Below are 14,553 nucleotides of genomic sequence, written 5' to 3'. Positions count from 1 at the left end.
GATGTGATGGAACAATCTCCTGACGTATGACTATGTTTAATTTCTGTGACTGATGGTAAAATTTAAATGAATGATTACATCGCTAAGTCCATAAAAGGGGGCAACAATGATGCTTCCTGTCTATCTTGAATTGTGACTTAGTAGTTGTGTGGACCTCCATTTTTCCAGATATGAAATGAAGATTGTAGCATGTAACTTGTTGGGAGTTGAAGATGAAATTAGGTCACATCTATGTAAAGAATCTAGTCCTCAGGAGTACTCAGTATACATGGAGTTAGATGGCCTGATTCTGACTCTTGCTGTGTGATTGGAGAAGGCCATTAACCTTCTAAGGTTCAGTTTCTTTGTCTGTGGGATAATAACTACATCTTTTAATGGTTGAAGATTAAATAAGATAATAATCGATAAAGGAATTAGAATATTGCCTGGCCCATTGTAAAGTCTCAGTAAATGTTAGCTGTTAACCTTAATTCTCTTTTTGTCTCAATCTCTCTGTTAATCTCCTGCAGAATTTACAGTAAACCTTTACGGTAACCTTTTACATGTAATTGGCTCCCTATACTCGGAGATCTTTCTGACATCTGTTTCTAGATCCCCAAAGTCTGAGGCTGCCCCTGGGTCTCTGCATCTGGGAGTTTTGTTCTAGTGCGTTACTACCTTGTTTCATAAACTCTTTCCCCGCTCCACTTCACTCCTCTGCAAGGCAGGCACATGTATTCAAAGTCCTTGCTCTATGCTCCTATCCTTCAGAGCCCTGTTGTTTGTTCTGAAATAACAAGACCGTATTGTAGTATTAAGTAGCCCTTACTTAATTAGTCAATACAACTAAAATGCATTGTTTATAAAGGTAACTTTGAATTCCTTGTTATATTTCATGAGGGAGGGAGCATAAAGTCGCTAAAGAGAGAAGAGGTGCTTCGCATCTATACAACACCCTGGATCACTCTGCGTGAGTGACAGCCCCTTATAGTTTGCATAGATAATTAACTTTCTAAATATATTAAGAACTTCTCATGTAATAATACATCTAAGTACAAGAAAATGCTAAAATTGTAAGCTTCCTGGATATATGGGATAGTAGAAATTAGAAAATGAACGGTTTCATCTTGGGTTAGCCAGTTACCAGCTAAGTTACTCAGAATGTTACATAAATCCTTTGAACCTCAACTTGCTTATCTGCAGATTAGAGATGATAACTCTTTCTCTGACTTTTCACCGTGCTTTCTCATTGAACGTATCAGCTCCTGTTCAATTTTCTCTCCACTCTAAGTCATCCCATCATCCTCAGTGACCTCAGCTCCTAATATAGACATCTCAGACTGTATTCTTGCTCCTCGTTCCCACATCATCAGCAATTGCTTTCTTTGTCACTGCAGCAACATTTCTTTTTGTCTACATCCTGGATTTTGTCATCTTTTGAATTGTTTAATCCCACCTCATTACTGATTGTTATGTAACTTTCTGAGCACAAGCTATATCTCTTCCATGCTATTTTGACTGTTTATTCATAACTATAGGATTCATAGTCACTTGAAGTCTATTCTTCCTTGTACTTCCTGATTCCTCACCTTTCTTTACTTCCCTATCTTTTTCAGTTAAGATCATGTGATCTATTATTTCATTAAGGTTTTTACCAATACTATAAATTATCTTGACAATTTTCAAAATTTTGTATCCAGCTAGTAAAATACCAAACCAAGATACACCTGCTCTGTACTATTTTTTACATATATGTTTCAATAGCAGGAGCTACTGGAAAAGTCACAAATTTAGTGTTACTATACATGTATAATTATCAACCTCAAATATGCCCTTAGATTTTGTGCAAATACCACTTCATTCTACAGAGAGGCCCGGTGATAAAACGAACGTAAGTAATATTTTCTAGTAGTCACCTCCTTATGGGTATATAATATAGCTAGATAAATGGATAGATGATAGATAGATTGATAGATAGATGATAAATGATAGATAGACACATAAATAGATGATAGATATAGATAGAGGATAGACACAAACATACATACATAGATGAATACATACATAAATTTACACCATGGAAATAATGTTAGAAAAATATAATCATATTACCCGCTATACTTTAGAAAACATTATTAAATTTAAATATATATGAATTTAACTAAAGATGAAGAAAATTTAATGAAGTTGAATGGGATCAGAGATTCTAAGAAACTTTCCTAATGTTACGGTTTTCATTATGGATTTTAAACTGTAGTTTAGACACTGCAGATCTATCTTCCTCTTCTTCCTAGACCACCTGCTTCCTGCAAGTAGTATTAGTGTGCTCTGTCTGAGTGCACTTTTGTAACCATGATTCCTCAGTATTAATTTCAATTTTACATTTATATGGATAAAATAATCCATAGCTGTCTTTTTGCCTTGATGACTTTATTACTTAGATCTTTGTTACTCATATGCTTTTGCCTGGATTTTGTTGTCCAGAGCGGCTTCTTATTTGGTTTGTTTTTTATTTTGTTGGTATTTAAAATGTGTTAATGAGTACTATAATATCTACATTCTTGAATTTTCAAATATTTCTTTCATCAGTCTTCCTACATCATTTGTAGCCTCGCTGTGAACAAAAGTTTCAAGAGGGCAGGGAATTGTGTAGTCACTGCTCAGTTTCTAAGGCCCATGAAAACACTCAAACATATTAGGAGGCCCGTAAATATTTATGGAATGAAGGAATGAATACAACAAAACCATAGTCAGAACTTGGAACCATGTCAGAAGCATTTCTCAAAGTTTTCAGATTACTAAAGTCACATGGAATAGGGAATTGGTTATTTTATTAAGATATAAATGACAAAAACCTTAGCAGTGTTTTTTTAAAAAGTACTAATGATCAAGAAAAAATGAGAACATTTTAAATAACTGTTGCATTAGAAATGGCTCCTGTTTAGAGGCAACTGCTGACTGCAAAGTTATAACATTTATGGAAATATCAAGATTGTAAGAAGGTAAGAGGCAGAGACATGAAGGAGATTTTACATACACAAAATGACTGGAGCAGTCCCACACCTAAGAACATTATGTGTTTTCTCTGATTTTACAACAGTTAATAATAGAGGTGACAACAGACACATCTCAGATGGCATTTTTTTCTGCAATTAAGAGAAACTATAATGACAGCTTACAGGAGTAGTGGTCACTTGTTCTAAAAAGAAAAGCAGTTAAAGACAGCTCTGCTTCCATAAAACCACGGAATAGAGGAGAAAATCCTTGGCATTGCTCCATATTAATAGCACTTATAATTTTCTGGCATTTTTAATGAGTTAAATGCGTATGTACAGACATTATCTTCATCACAAACATGTCAGGTAGAGCAGTTACTCAGATTTCACAAGTGAAGTTGTTACCTAAAGTTCAGTCTCTGATCCCAATGTTAATCCAAATAACGAGAACAGTCTTGGGAAAAAAAGGAAAGCTTTACTCTGCCAGGCAGAGGGAGCACAGCAAGGGCTAGTGCCCCAAAGGTTGCTTGCTCCCTATTAAGAAACAGGTAGGTGTTTCTGTTTGGGGTTTTAGGTAGGGGTGGGGAACCATGGCCTTGCTGGTCAGCATTTTCCCATCCGCCTGTGTCTGGGGCTGCTTCCAGCGGAGTAGACAAAGGCTTTCTTAGATGAGCGTCCTTGGCTGTTTATCTCCATGGTGGAAGGCAGACTCTAACATCAGGAAGCCGAGGAGTTGGGGCTGGGAAGCTTCGGTTTCTTGATATTCTCTGTAAAAGAACTTCGAGGTCCTGGTATCAGCTACAACTTTAGTGGGAGCCCAGTTTGAGGCCATCTGGACTTTAATAATTTGTAACTGCTATTTGGTTGTAAAGCTCAAGGGGTCAGACGTTAAGGAAACAAATATTTGCATATGAGTGTAACTAAAGACCCAGGAAACTAGGAATGCAGGTTTTTAGTTTTAACCCCATACGTGCCAAGGTCACTGTAGGGGAACCAATATCAGCACTGATATTAACTAAGAGCTGGTAACAAAGTTACTGAAGCTAAAAAAGCTTTATATTCTCACCCAAGAAAATGTACCAAATAAGTATGAGAGGTGGATTTTATACTCAAGACTTTTGACTACATATCAGTTTTTATACTTCTGTGAACTTTCTCTTCTAGTTTACAAGTAATCGATGCCACTATCATGTCTTTATAATCACTCAGGTCATACAAGTCACCACTGTCCTGGAATGCATATTCCAGATGGTGATGTTGATAAATATCAAGGACGCTAAAGCAATCCTAAAATAACAGAAATAGTAGATATTATTAGACAAATAGTGGAATTTAGTCAGAATCATTTCAAAAATAACTATGTAAATACATGCTTGAAATTACTTATTTTGTTGTAATTTTTCTACATAGTACCTATTTATTAATATCAGCATTTAATTATATACAAATAGATAGAGAGAGACATATATCTTTCTGTATTGATATCTATATATATATGATGCATGTTTGGAAACAATAAGAAAACAGCTATTTTTTTTTTTAAGATTTTTTTTTTTCCTTTTTCTCCCCAGAGCCCCCCAGTACATAGTTGTATATTTTTCGTTGTGGGTCCTTCTAGTTGTGGCATGTGGGACGCTGCCTCAGCGTGGTTTGATGAGCAGTGCCATGTCCACACCCAGGATTCGAACCAACGAAACACTGGGCCGCCTGCAGCGGAGCGCGCGAACCTAACCACTCTGCCACGGGGCCAGCCCCAAGAAAACAGCTATTTTTGAAGAATTGTCTTGGTCCCCTCATCCGTTGGTGTTTACACCAAGAAATCTATCCACATAGAGAATCTGGAAACCAATGCTGGCAGTTACTCTAATTGTAGGCACAGGCATCTAAAAAAGAACATTCGAAATCCAAGAGTTCTTAATCCAAGTAGGATCTACAGGAACACTTGGGCAAAGTATTTGCGTGTATGTGTGTGTAAACATATTTGAAAGTAAATTACTTCTCACTTGGCCATATTTAATTAGAAATTGAGCAAAGCAACAGGGGTAACTATACTTTGAAATGGAATGCCCCTAGTACCTTTATTTAGAGAATTTAACATGTTGCAAAACAAAAAGAGAAACAAAGTTTGTCTAATTGAGAGAGGTAGCATCTTATGAAAGCCAAGATATTCTTTGAGATTCTTAACTAATCATTTTAATTCACTGTTTTTCATGGTATATCCATATCGTTAATCTTTTGCTAATAAGTGCAAGCAATATTAACGCTTTAAGTAGCCACAACCCCCACTCAACCCCCCACCTGTGATAAATCAGGCTATAACAACATGGTCTGAGACGCTTGTTACTGTTTTCATTTTTCTCTTGCAGGGCTATTTTAAGAGTATCTGTAAAGCCCAGAACTGAAAGTTTCATTTTACTGGAGTCAGCAGCAGGTGGAATGATTGGAATAGAGAGGGAAAAGAGGCATCCATGTCAACGACTTCATCAAGGTTTATTTTTCATTCCTTCCACAGTCCTGCTGCTGAAATATGGTCTGACTGCTTTGCTGTATCATTCGGGAAAGCACCAGCAGAATATGACTCAAGGCAAACAGTTTCACAGTCTCATTGATGTAAAGAGCAGAAGAATTCATCTTTTGGGTTGTTTACTGTTCTGAATAGCAATCAGTAGTTTGCACTTGTAGGTAAAAGCTAAACATACCATAAATGTATTCCCTGTTAGTATTTATTGGGGAAAAAAAAGATCTTGGGGTCAGACTGAGTTCTAGAAAGTTTCTTAACTCAATCTGCACTTTATCTTCTTTAGATATTTAACATGGTAGCTCAATCTTTAGGATTCTTTCCAGTTCTAATATGCTAAGCTTCTGTATATTATTTTACTTAAATACCAAATTCTAATAATTGAATCCATCAGAATTTGATAAATTATTTCCACACCATTATTCTCTCAGATTGAATAATATCAAAACCTTATTTTTAAATTATTACTGCTTTATCATAATTACCATAAAATATATATAACATCAAATTTACCATCTCACCCATTTTTAAGTGTACAGTTCACAAGAGTTAAGTATATTCACATTGTTGTGTAACCAATCTCCAGAACTTTTTCATCTTGCAAAACTGAAACTTTATACCCATTAAACAAGAGCTCCTCATTTCCCTCTCTCCCCAGCCCCTAGCAACCACCATCTACTTTTATTATTGTTAGTATTGTGGTAAGGACACTTAACCTGAGATCCACCCTCCTAACAAATTTCTAAGTGCACAATACAGTATTGTTAACTATAGGCGCAATATTGTACAGCAGATCTTTAGAACTTGCTCATCTTTTATAACTGAAAGTTTATATCCTTTGAACAGCAACTCTTTATTTCCCCCTCCCCCAGCCCCCGGCAACCACTATGCTCTTCTCTGTTTCTATGAGTTTGACTATCTAAGAGACCTCAAATAAATGGAATCGTGCAGTGTTTGTCCTTCTGTGCCTGGCTTATTACACTTAGCCTAATGGCCTCTAGGTTGATCCATGTTGTTTCATAGGGCATGGTTTCCTTCATTTTTAAGGCTGAATAATATTCTATTGTATGTATACAGCACATTTGCTTTCTCCATTCATCTATTGATGAAGATTTAGGTTGCTTCCATATCTTGGCTGCTGTCAACAATGCTGCAATGAACATGGGAGTATAGATATTATTCTACTTTTCATTTCCATGAGTTTGGCTACTCTAGATACATCAAATAAGCAAAATCATACAGCATTTGTCTTTTTGTGGCTGCTTTATTTCTCTTAGTGTTTAAAGTTTACCCCGCATTATATATCTAACAGCAATCAGGTTTTAACAAGTGCAAAAGAAAACACCACCGGCTGAACTTAGTGGCATACAACAGCCATAGTGGCTTTTTATTATTTTCTCTCATGGTTTTGAGGGTAGACCAGGCTCAGCTAGTCACCTTCTACTTCAGGGTTTTCATGTGATGGAGTCAGATGGTAACTGGAGCTGGAAAGTCTGACAGCCTCATTGACACAAAGCTTCTGATACTGGCTCTCAGCTGGGGCTTCTGCTAGATCTGTTGGCCAAAACATCTCTATTTGGACTTTGCAGATGAAATAAGCTGTGCAAAAGCATAGCAGCTAGGTCCCAAGGACAAGCATGTAATACCATGTACTATTTTACCCTGGAACTCACGAAGCATCATTTCTGAAGTGCTCTATTCATTAGAGGCTAGGCATTGAGGTGGTCAAGAGGACAGAAATTAGACTCTAACTCTGAAAGGGAAGAATGGCAAAGGACATGAAAACATGTTTTAAAACCACAATAAACAGTGTCAAATGATAACATGTATTCATTTTATTGCCCTCATATATTTTTCTATTTCTCCTGTGTTGTTAGATCTATACAAATTAAAAACAATTGATCCTTTGTCAATGATCATTAGAGACTATACTATAGAAAAATGTCATATTGGATGTTTTCAAGTGGTAAAAGCTTAAAATAATAGAGTGACAGTATCTGCTTAAATATACATCTCTGATTTGGAACGAGAGGATCCTTCCTAGGCTGACTCTCCCCTGATCACCCCTGGTGGTCAAGGTGGCAGGATGGGAGGATCAGGATATTCTGCAATGGTACAGAGTACATGAAAACAAGGTGGCAGATAACTGTGCCTTACTGCGTGGTGCCCAGTACTGGGACATCAAACAAATATCCTAGATCACGTGGCCTTCATTCACTAAAGTGCGTGGGTTTTGAAAAGGCTTTCAGATATCTATAAATTTTTTAGCATTCATTAAATCCTATTCATTTTTTTCAGGAGAATGAATAAAAATCTACTTTAGTGAAACGCCCAAGTATAGCTAATGAAGTACAGATATATTGCATCACTTAAGATATAAAGTAATTCTAAGCAAGTTAAAGACCTGCCGAATAGGAGAATTTGCAAACTGTTTCTCTAGATAGATAGATTATTTACTCTTCTCTAATAATTTCTTTTCTCTAAAATACTTGAAAATAATTAAAATAGTATATTTTCTTTGTAAATAGATAATTCCTTTCATTTTTGGATTTAAATAATTTAATTAAGAACTGCTTGGGCCAGCCCAGTGGCATACCGGTTAAGCATGCACACTCCAATTCTGTGGCCCAGGGTTTGCAGGTTTGCATCCTGGGCAGGGACGTAGCCTGTTCATCAAGCCACGCTGTGGCTGCATCCCACATAAAATAGAGGAAGATTGGTACAAATGTTAGCTCAGTGACAATATTCCTCAAGCAAAAATAGGAAGATTGGCAACAGATGTCAGCTCAGGGCCAATCTTACTTACCAAAAAAAGAATTGCTTTATTTATAAGTGATGCACACACAAAAATTAATTCATATTCTCTATTATTGATTCCATTTATTGAGAAAAACATTTTACATATATGTTTGCCTGTATATTTATATACATGTGTATATATGTGTATATATATTTACCATATGACTTCAAAAAACAAGGGATTTTTTACATATTAATTATATACATTTTATAGCTAATAAAATACATTGTAAATTATGAAAGTAATTTAAGAAATCATTTCCATCTAAACAAGCTCTACAATATTAAGTAAACTTTATTTAGATGGCTTTAAAATGGTAATTGCTGAGGTTTCCGTTTTCCAATGAAATACATATTTTGGATAGTATAAACCTGGCATTTTAAACTCAAAGGCAACTCTAATGAAACTTGAATCATACGTTAAAATCATAATTGTGGCATCTAATTCAAAGATCAAGGTATAAAAATAAAGAGATCAGTGAAATAACATCTAGTAACACGTACTTGGTGTTTACAGAGTGCCAAGGACAAATATATGCTACCTACATTTCTCAGTTGGTCTTGGAAAGGTTAAGTCATCCCTTTGGTGACTCACGATTCAAACACGTCTGTCTAAAACTGATCACGAAATGTATCGCCCCAGAAAAATTCTGTAAAGCCTATTTTTTAAAGGAAATTGTGTGTAAGATTCTCATTTTGCTTTTTCTTTCAGAGCTAGAGCCATATTCCTGTAGTCCTCCTAATGCTCTCTGCCTCTCTGATGACCACTGGTTTGAAATGCCAAGTTATCCACTTCTCCGCGGCAATATTTATATTATCCTACTGATGTTAACCAGACCTGCTACTCACAAGTCCTCTCCCAATCCCGGCCCAATTTAAGGTTGCTTCTGGTGAAGAGAGTCACTTTGAGAAGGTACTGGGAATCATTGTGTAGTTATTTAATAGAAAGGCAGGGTGATGGAGAGGCAGTGACACAGAGAAAACAACACTGGCTGCACCTGCCGCATCACATCACTCAATAAATGGTAGCCCATATTATTATCAATATTATACTTGCCCCCTATTCAGTGAAACTGCAAAAAAAATGGTAAGGTAGTTTTCAAAGGTAATCCTCTTCCTCTCTTGCAAGTCCTTTTTATTTTAACTGTGAGAATATTACCAGGAGATTTCAAAGTGCTCTTCTAATCTGGATAGCCTGAGATTAAAGGCAGATTCAAAGTTAAAGAAGAATAAAAAATGACCTATACTCCATTACTCAATATGCAAGTTTAACATGAGACTAGTTCATGAGTGCAAACACCATTTGTGAAAGAATGTGATGTTTCAAAAAGTAAGCAATAAAAACATCAAAAATGATTTTCTGTATAGGCATACTCAGGAAAGTACTGGAAGATGTTCTCCAACAAAAAAAAAGGAGCGAAAGAACAACTAAGAAAGGTGAATTAGTGTGGTCAAGAACCAAGGCATCTGATCGTCCAGCACGGGAGAATAGACGCAAAGAAGAGTCTGAGTAATGTGGTCATGAGAAAAGTCTAGAAATTGGTCAGAAGATTCGAGGAGGGATATCCTAGGGTGGAAGGAGTGTGCATATTTGATTCTTTAACAATATTCTGACAAATTTGACCAGGGAAAATTGAATCGAGAAACATTTAACAAAATTCTTAGAAGGAAGATTCGCACAGCCGAACTCAATAGATATATTTTACTTTAAGAAGAGTCGTTCTCACTTCCTTCTTTCCTTTTGTTTTTCTCTCTCCCTCTCTTTTTCACACTGCTCTTTATTTTTTTAAATTATATTTTGGTCTACACTGTAAAAGGAAAATAGAAATATTGAGAATTCAAAACTAATCCATATCGACAACCAAAAACACATATACCTGATGATTAACAGAACAAATTTATCTTAGAAGCTCTATAATATCTTTAGAGTACTGAAATGTTACTTTCCACAATATGCCACAATTTTCCTTGTTTTACTAAAATATGTAGATATTTTAATCCAATAGTTTGTATCTTCCCAAGGCAATTTACTTTATTCACTCCAAGTAAGGCTTCAACTATGTGAGCACAAATAATTTTAGGATGAAAGCTCCTGATTTCTGTGTTTGGTTAATCAGATTTTGTATTTAACAATGTAATTGTGATAACAGTTTATTCTGGTGTAAATAGTATTTTATTCTAGTTTTATTGCTATCAGTTTTAGCATCATAATTCTCATTATTTAGATATAATACACTATCAATGTAATCTAAAAATATATCATCCATTTCTGTTGTTTCAATATGGATTCATTCTTGTGTGTCCTATTCAAACCCATCCTCCCTTTGTTGTGAAGCCTCCTCACGTTGGTTCATTGCTCAATTTACTTCATCTCTGTGTCTTCATCTTAGTTCATATTACTTTGATTCACTTATGATACTACCGCATCATTTCACATTATTTTTCACTTCATTTTGGTCATTATGGGTTACATTCTCATCATTTCAAATCAAGTTCATATTTTGAAGTAGGCACCTGTCATCGTGTTTTCAATTATAATTGTTTTCTATTATTTCCTGTTATCTTGAATTCAATTACCCTCGTTATTCATTCTCATCTATTTATATTATTTGCAATTTGATTTTGTAAGGCTCTGGTTCTGCTAATATTAATTTACAATATAGTGTTTCCCTGACTTCATGTACTTGATTATCATTTATGTTTGTTCAGTTCAGTGTATACACACATACACACACACACACACAATTTCTTCTAGAGAAAATTATTTAACCTCATATCTTTTAGCATTTACTTATCATTGTTTTGACTGAAACAATATTTTTAGGGTGTTACTTAACTTCACCAACTTTTTAACAGTGGTTTGAATGAAATTATTCTTGGTAAATTCATCTGTTGTTTTAGTCACAAATTCTGTTATTACGGGATTTGTGTAAATACTCTTTTTCTTCGTTCACATCGAGTTGATTTTACTCTCTTTCATGTTCTGTTTGAACTAGTACAGTTGGCTAAGTTTCACACTAGTTAAATGTTGGTGCAGATATTATTCTACGATGCTTTCAACTTAATTCTAAATTTTCCCTTCATATTGTTAAAAAAAGGTCTAATGGTGATCTTAGATCCCACTTGAAGTCTCTCAATTTGAATCAGGTGAGTAAAATGATATCCTTTCACTTTATTATCTATAATAGGGAGTTTTAAGCACACTTTACTTTCATAGCAATTTACTCAATGTTATTGTGTGCCCCCAAATGTAAGGGCAAAATGTTAGATTTATATAATTATTAAAATAATAAGCATGACCTCTTAAATTTGGATGCCAGAAAAATTAATGAAAAACTTAAGGAACTTACATCGAATCTTATGTTTGCTCATGTCATTCTTAGTGGGCTTTCTGAAATTTCCTAGAGAAATTGCTAGACATTCATACACTATTTAGGATAACTTTGTCTTATGGTTATAACACATTGTGTTCAATCTGTTGGGATTTGTCAAACAAAAGAGAATTATTTTGTCCAGACTCTCCCTTTCTTTTCAAATATAAATTCTGATACTTTATTTTCCAGAAAATGGGCCTGAGTTCTTCATGTAAATTATAAAACTTTAACTTCATTGACGTTATCTCATTTATGTGTCAACTGGTTCATCTAGGCAAGGCTATTCAATGGAACTTTCTATGATGATGTAAATGTCCTCTAGACTGTCCGAGATGGTAGCCACTAGTTATGTGAGCATTTGGGATATGTCTAGTAAGACTAGGGATTCATTTATTTAATTTTAATTAATTTAAAATTTAAATATACATATATGGCTAGTACCTTCTATAATAGACAGAACTGTACTAAAGAAATGCACTTTATTTTATATCATTTGGGATCACAAATATCATTTGTCAGTGTGTACTATTGTCAGGACATTCCAGCATATCAACTTACATGAAACCAAGTGAAAATATCATAATTATGAATTTTCAATAAAAATGTCAAGTTAAAGAAAAAATGCTCTACAATTGTGCTTTGGGGGCTTGAGAAGAGTGATTTTCTAAAATTAATAACAGAATACCTATTGATTAACTTGAAAGTGGGGCATTTCCCCTGAAACAATAAGGATAGGATGAGGCAAGGACAAGAACAAATTGTAGTCCTGAAGGGAGTAATAAATTACACCAATGTTTTATTGCTGGACTGAACTGACAGTGGGCCAAGGAAAATAGAGAGGAGTCAGGGGAATGGGCATTTCGGAAAACATCCATAGTACCTTCAACTTATCCTCATTACTAAGTTACCATCATCAGTAAGGAAGTAGAAGAGAGTAAGTGGAATAAGTGGCAGCTGAATAACGGACATTAACTAACAAAAAGCTACTTTAAAAAAAATTAGTATTATAGTTCCATAACATATACATGGCATGGAAAGGTCTATTTCTAAATAGAAATGTGAAAAAATATATTAAGCATAATTGGCATTTCTAAATAGAAACTAATATATTTCATGCTTTCACAATCAATATGAGTTTAATTTTACTTCAAAGTCTTGGGGTGCTAGTATGATCTTATACTAGTGCTAGTATGCTTATAAAGGCAAGACAAATTCTAACACACGCAGGTATGTTATCCATTTGTATCAACACCCTACAGAAAGTTTTGTAAGAATCTCGAACAGGGAAAAATAACAAACACTCTCATCTAATAATTAGGTAAAATATTCCATATGAAGCAAACTTTTTATTGGTTCCAAATGACCACTTAAAACATCTGAGAAAAATTTAGAACTTCAAAAGTTTGGGGAAAGACTTCTGGTTTCAGCAACAACCTATAAAGAACTTAGAAGTCATCCTTCCATCCTTACAAGAAAAAGATGAAGAAACTGAAAATCAATGACTTTTCTTGGACTCATCAGAGAACTAAGGCTGCAGGGCTGTCACCCTGAAATCTGAAGAGTAAGGTAAACCCAAGGAATCAGACCTAAGATTTGCTTAACTGTAGCAGGAGCTGAGGGAGCCATATTGCGATACAAACACTTAGGTCATAATCAAACAAATTGCTGGAGGCTGCATATGGACCAGATTGAGAGTGAGAAACTTCTGGGGCCACAGTATTTGGAGGACCTCACCCTTCCATGGGCATTACTTCCAGAAACACTATCAGATTCTCAAGATAAAGAGCAGAGAAAGACTCCCTTGTAGGCCTGGCAGAAGAAAGGAAAGAATAGTTTTAGTGAAATATGTCCAAAGCCTTCTCCACAGCAAAGGTTCTCTCCAGGGTGAAAGGCTTTATCAGAGCCTTGTCCCAGCTGCAGAGAGGACCTTGCTGTCACCTCAGCTCCTTGCAGCCTTTCTGTCTCACCAGAGTAGAGGAAGAAAAGTGCCACTACTGAAGAAACAACTCTTGCTGTCACAAGTCAGAGACAAGGTCCACTGAAAACAATGCTATTGTCATAGTGTGATAGAATTTTTCGTCTCCTCAACACTCTAACACCATGAAAACAGGGCTGTGGTCTAGTAACAGTGGGATTATAAATGAAAGAGCTTCCAGACACAGATATTCTCCCTGGAGGAGTGCTTGGAAAACCCAAAGTCAAGAGGAGAAAGGAAAACAAGGACACCAGAGGAATTTGAAGCCTCTGGGACCGACAGCTGCAACAAACCTTTGAACATAGCTCCACTCATAGTCAGATCAACGTCTCACACTAATGGCCTATTTACCTTAGTTCCTATTATGCGATTCAATGTGTCCAGCTATCAACAAAAAATGAACAGGTGTAGCAAATGGTAAGGAAAAACACTGAAGAGACAAAGCAAGACTTACATCCAAACTCAGAGATATGACACAGATGTTGGAATTATCTAATAGGGAAATTAAAATGACTATGATTAATATGTTAAGGGCCCAATGGAAATAGTAGACAACATGTAGCAACAGATAGGTTATGTAAGCAGAAATGCGAAAACTCAAAAGGTTAGTGAAGTCTAATATCTTGCTTGCATAACTTTTTATCTCTAAATTAGTTGTGAAAATTTGCATAATAATGCCTTGAGAATGAAATGAGATATGTGGAAAATGATGTTGGCCTAACATTTTACCAGTATTTTAGAGTTTACAATATGTTGTTGCTTATCTTATTTCGTTAGGCCCTAACCACAGATCTGGGAAGTCGAACATCAGGCATTATTCGTGCCCTTGCGCAAAGCAGGGTTTAGAGGCTGTATCAGTCTGCAGAAAGCAAAGTTACGCTGTGATAACAAACAGCACCCAAACTTTAGTGA

The sequence above is a fragment of the Equus caballus genome, chromosome 12, assembly GCF_041296265.1.
Source record: "Equus caballus isolate H_3958 breed thoroughbred chromosome 12, TB-T2T, whole genome shotgun sequence".
In the NCBI taxonomy this organism is placed as follows: domain Eukaryota; kingdom Metazoa; phylum Chordata; class Mammalia; order Perissodactyla; family Equidae; genus Equus; species Equus caballus.
Note: the sequence above shows the minus strand (reverse complement) of the source record.